Here is a 6,000-nt window from a genome sequence, read left to right on the forward strand (position 1 = left end):
TAAAGCATGTTTCTAAACTATCCTAATTGCTCTCCCCTTGTTTCCTCTTGAATTTTGCCTCAAATACTTCATAATTGAGTTGGATTTGGGCCTCAGTGATCTCAGAAATCGCCCCTAGCATGTTGCCTTTAATGAGGTTGACGATCGGATTTTTGACGGTTTAGAATTTCACAAATGAAATCTCGTTGAAGTATAGTCTCTAAACCAACAATAATCCTTTCATGCAAAAATTTGTTTGTCACAAGTACAAACCCCTAAAATCTATAAACCGAAGTATTTAAACCTCGGGTCGTCTCTCAAAGGACTTGCAGGGTAGTGTTCTTGTTATTGGTTATGGACTTGTTTATTTTGGGGTTTTGGATGAGGAATGTGAATAGTAAATGGTAGGAAAACTTTATTCACAAAATGGTCTTGGCAAGGTTTGGTTGTCAAGGGTCTTCATCATTATCACTAGCCACAAGTATGGTAGTTGCAAGGATTAATCCCACTTAGTCATCCTTAAATCGATTAACAAAGGAAAGTCAAGTGAGTTATATCAATCCTAGTCCATAAGTCCTAGCTTTCCACTAATCGGATTAATGAAGGCTAGAGTTAATGGCTATCAACTATCAATCAATTGGACACTAGTGACTCAATAAATCCTAAGTTATCTTCTCAAGCCAAGAACATAAAATTCTAGTCTAACATTCTTCCAAGCATTTAATCAAACACTTGGAAGGCACAAAAGAGAAGTATAGTCAATCACAACAAGAATGAATTCTAACTACAATTGAATGTAAAGAATTAACAACAATAATCAAGGAAATCACAATTATCATGAATTACCTCAAATTGCATTATTGAAAGAAAATAAAGAGAACAAGAGTATCTCAATTACAAAACCTAGAAACAAAATAAGAGAAATTACAACAAGAGAATAGGGATAGAGAGAAGAACCAAAGTGTAGCAATCATCAATTGAAGGTAGAAGTAGAAGGAGACTTGAATTAAACCTAGAACTATGAGATCCTAATCTAACCCTAATTCCTAATCCTAATTCTAGAGAGAAGAGAGAGCTTCTCTCTCTAACTCTAACTACTTCTAAAACTAAACTATGACTAATGATTAAAAGTAAAAGTAAAGTAAAAAAAGTATGTTGATTCCCCTTCAATCCTTGGCTTAAATAGCATCAGAAATGAGTTGGATTGGGCCCACAAGGCTTTAGAATTCGCTGGCCACGTTTTGCTTTAAGTGAACTAGGTGGCAGCAATGGCGCGTGCACGTACTATGCGCGTACGCGTCACCATGCGAGGTTCAACCATAGCAAATCTTATATCGTTTCGAAGCCCCGAATGTTAGCTTTCCAACCCAACTGGAACCGCATCATTTGGACCTCTGTAGCTCAAGTTATGGTCGATTAAGTGCGAAGAGGTCGGCTTGACAGCTTTCCGGTTCTTCCATTTCTTCATGAGTTCTCCAACTTTTCATGCTTTCTTTCCTCATTCCCTTGATCCAATCTTTGCCTCCTAAACCTTAAATCACTTAACAAACATATCAAGGCATCTAATAGAATCAAGGTGAATTAAATTTAGCTATTTTGAGTCCTAAAAAGCATGTTTTCACATTCAAGCACAATTAAAGGAGAATATACAAAACCATGCTATTTCTTGAATAAATATGGGTAAAAGGTGATAAAATCCCCAAAAATCAATACAAGATAAACCCTACAAATGGGGTTTGTCAGAGGTCACGTGCCGCTTGTCATGCATATGCATGGGTCACGCGTACGCGTCACTTAGCAACTTTTCTTATCACGCGTACGCGTCACCTTGATGAGTTTCTTCTTCATGTGTACGCATCGGTCACGTGTACGCGTCGCCTTGAATCTTCCAAATCCTTATTTTCCATTAATTCTCCATCTTACATGCTTTTCTCTTTACTTCTTTGATCCATTCCTTGCCTCTTAATCCTGAAATCACTAACAAATATATCAAGGTATCGAGTGGAATCAAAGAGAATTAAAATTAGCAAATTAAGGGCCTAAAAATCATGTTTTTACGCTTAAGCATAATTTAGGGAGAATTTACAAAACTATGCTATCTTAGTGAATAAATGTAGAAAAAGTTTATAAAATCCACCAAATTCAATACAAAATAAATCATAAAATTATGGTTTATCAAACCTTCAAGAGCACAAGGGGATAACTCTTTTGGAAGTTGAGACCCTGGTAACCTTTCGATGGATGATGCCTGAGATATCATGTCCACTTTATGAGATAAGTTGGAAACAACTGAAATGAGTTCTTTTAAATCAGTTTCTTGTGGGCTGGGAACTTGATTCAATATAGGTTGATTGCATTTTTTATGCGTGTTAGTATTGAGATTAGCTTTATCAGTAGGTAATAAGTGGATATTTTATACCCTTTTTGGTACTATTTTCTTAGCGGTTTTAGTTATATTTTGTTAAGTTTTATTATGTTTTAGTAGGTTTTAATGCAAAAATCACATTTTGGATGCTACTTTGAGTTTTTGTGTTTTACTTATGATTTTAGGTGATTTTTGGGTGAATATGGCAAGTTTTGGCAAAGTCTGATTCAGAGACAAAGAAAGGATAGCAGATGTTGTCAAATCCTGACCTCCGTATATTCAAACGAGCATTTCTGGAGCTACAAAGATCCAATTGATGCGCTCTTAATAGCGTTGGAAAGCTAACTTCCAGAGCTTTCCAGCAATATATAATAGTTTATACTTTTCTTTGGAAAGGACTGCCCAAAATGGGCGTTGAACACCCAACTTACCCCCTTTCTGGCGTTCAACGCCCAAACAGGAACAACCTCCCAAGTTGAACGCCCAAACTGGCATTCAACGCCAGCCAGGGAGCAGGAACCAAAGTTGAATGCCTAGAACTCAAGTTAGACGCCAGGCGTCAACCCAAACACTCACCAAGTAGGCCCCAAAGTGGATTTTAGAACTTCTTAGCTTATTTTATTTTCCTTTTGTAATTTTTAATTAAAACAATATCTTTTAGGTTTAGTCTTAGAGTTTTTATTATAAATAAGGGACTTCCTTCCTCCTGAGAAGGATGCCTCCCAAGAGGGGAGAAGCACATACATTACTTCTGTTTTCTTTGTACATTATGAGCGGCTAACCCTCCTAGGTTAAGGATAGGAGCTCTGCTCATTTGTATGGATTAATATCATTACTTTTCTACTTTAATATATGTTTGATTTCATTCTATGATGCATTTTCGTTCTTAATCCTTATGAATCTGGGGTAGAACTGGCATATGACCCTTTATTCTACATGAGTTCTTACGAGTCCTTGGCAAGATAGTATTGAGCTGCAGCATGAGAATGCATCACAGATTCCAATAGAGTATCTGGGCTAATTGGGATATGTGACATAAAATTCCGTTAGTCACGGGTAATTGAGGTTTCTGTGGCGCTAAGGCTAGAATCATAGAGCTTCATTCTCTGATCTGGAAGATTTGACCTTGTCTGTGGTGTTTTGAGTAGGATCATCAGAGATTGAATTGCGTGAGCTTCACCCTTGTTCAGATCAATTGACCATTGGCGTGGCATTTGATGTGAATCAGAGGAGATTAATGACCACTGGCCCTGAATTTAATCACTTACAGCCTTGCCATTGAATGGATCACTCATTGTTAAAGTAGTCAATAAAGAGCATTAATCCGGAAGAACAAGCATCTCTGAGGCCTTAACTGCGTTCTTATCATTGTTTCTACATCAAGTTGGTATTACCTTGGTTCTTATTTTGTTTCATGCGTTTCTACAACAACCACTCTTTTTTATTCGCCTGACTAAGATCTGCAAGAGAACCATTGCTTGCTCAATCTGACAATCCTCGTGGGATCGACCCTCACTCACCTGAGGTATTACTTGGACGACCTGGTGTACTTGCCAGTTCAGCTGTGCGAGTTCTAATTTCACGCACCAGTAGGTTTTGCTTTATCGACGTGAGCTGGTGTTTCACTGGCTTATAGATTAGCTTGATTGATGGGTTCAATGTTTTCCTTTGATTTTTCTAATGGACTCTTCTCAATAGAAGGGGAGGAAAGGGTGGTGAGATCAACATCGATCCTTTCAGGGGAAGCTTCATTTCTGATGGATTGAGTTTTTGAAGGTTGTTCTTTTTCTTATTGAGCTCCGGCATATTCTTCTTTGTTAGATTGATCGACCTCCTTTTCATTTTGCAGATAGTGTGACAAAAATGCCCAATTAATGATGAGGATGGTGATTTTTCTTTATTTTTTGTGACTGAAGATTTACTCTTGGTTGGTGTTGCATTCAGATTTGAAGCTGGTTCTTTGATGGATATTTCAACTTAAAGTAGTTAGCGATAAGTGTCGAAAATAAGTATTAGATGCTATGATTTTGTTGAAATAAAAATAGAGAGTTATCGATATACCTTAGCTTCTCGAGCAGGTGAGCTTGAAGATTGCATCAAGTTTGTGGAGGTGTTACTTGAGCTCGAAGTATTTGAGGAAGCAATTGATGTGTTTGAATTGTTTGGAGTGTTTGCTGTCGACAAGTCAGTGGGTTTATCGGTCAATTTTTGAGGGAAGTCCTTCCCTATACAATGATATGATTAAAAGAAATATGCGAAAACTTATATTGAGAGGAAGATAGAATAAAAACTTTAAAAGTTACCTTATCAGTTTGTTTGATTGATGGTGAAGTTTTACGTTTCTTTTTCTTTCTTGGTGTTGAGGTGCTTCGACTTTCCTTTTCGAAGCTTTAGAAGTTGAGATATCGAGGGAATCTGTAGGAGATTTGACAAGCCTTTGAAAAATCTTTTCCAATGTTCGATCGTAGCGGGAATAGTAGTTCCCCCACCAGTCAACAAATGAATTCGTAATGTAATCTATGCAAACAAAAGAAAGTGGGAAGTAATTTTTTTTTATGTTTTTCATTATGCTCAAGGAATTTGTCGATTTATTTCCTACTCTTGAAGTTAATTTACAAAGAGGAGGAGTTTTGCTTGGAAATGGTGCAGGAATGGCTTGAGAGAAGCCTATTTGTCTTGCCACATAATGGGGGGCATGGAGTGTGACTCAAAATTGGTATTTTTTATATTGAGGTATACCTGTCGATACCACTTGAATTATAAGGAAGTTCGACCATATTTCGTCATTCAAGTGCTGACAATTATCATCATTGTTCTTTCGAACCATTGGGCATCGAAACCAAGTTGGTCCACATTTACAGTTGACAAATGGAGTAAAATTTAAATCATTACTTTGGAAATGTTTGCTTGAATAAAGCTTGGCAAAAACTTCCCAAAAATGTTCAGTGGTCGAGTATGAATGGATGAAATTTGGTTGTAAGGTAGCCAATCAGAGGCCTTCGGTGCTTGGTTTCTCGGGAAGAAGTATCCCTCATTTGTGTTTCATATGTTTTCCAAAAACTGCATTTATCTAAATTTGTAGCAACCAAAGTGGCCCTCCAGCACTGATTGAGGATCTGGTACGGAGACTATCGACTATTTGACCAAATTCATCATACAAATTTCCCAGAAGAAGCAAAGGTAGATTAAACTTCTGTTTTTCATGAATGAGGGCAGCAGCAAGAGGGATATAAAGTTTTTGCATTGAGATGCTTCTTGAATAAAACACTACGACATTAAGCCAATAGTAGAGAAAGGTGATGAGCGGATAATTTATACCCTTTTTGGCATTGTTTTTACATAGTTTTTAGTATGATTTAGTTAGTTTTTAATATATTTTTATTATTTTTTAAATAAAAATCACATTTCTGGACTTTACTATGAGTTTGTGTATTTTTCTGTGATTTTAGGTAATCTCTGGCTTAAATTGAGGGACTTGAGCAAAAATCATATTCAGAGGTTGAAGAAAGACTGCAGATGTTGTTGGATTCTGACCTCCCTGCACTCAAAGTGGATTTTCTGGAGCTACAGGAGTCCAAATGGCACGCTCTCAATTGTGATGGAAATTAGACATCTAGGGCTTTCCAGAAATATATAATAGTTTATACTTTGCTCGA

Source organism: Arachis hypogaea, chromosome 13 (genome assembly GCF_003086295.3).
Source record: "Arachis hypogaea cultivar Tifrunner chromosome 13, arahy.Tifrunner.gnm2.J5K5, whole genome shotgun sequence".
NCBI lineage: Eukaryota > Viridiplantae > Streptophyta > Magnoliopsida > Fabales > Fabaceae > Arachis > Arachis hypogaea.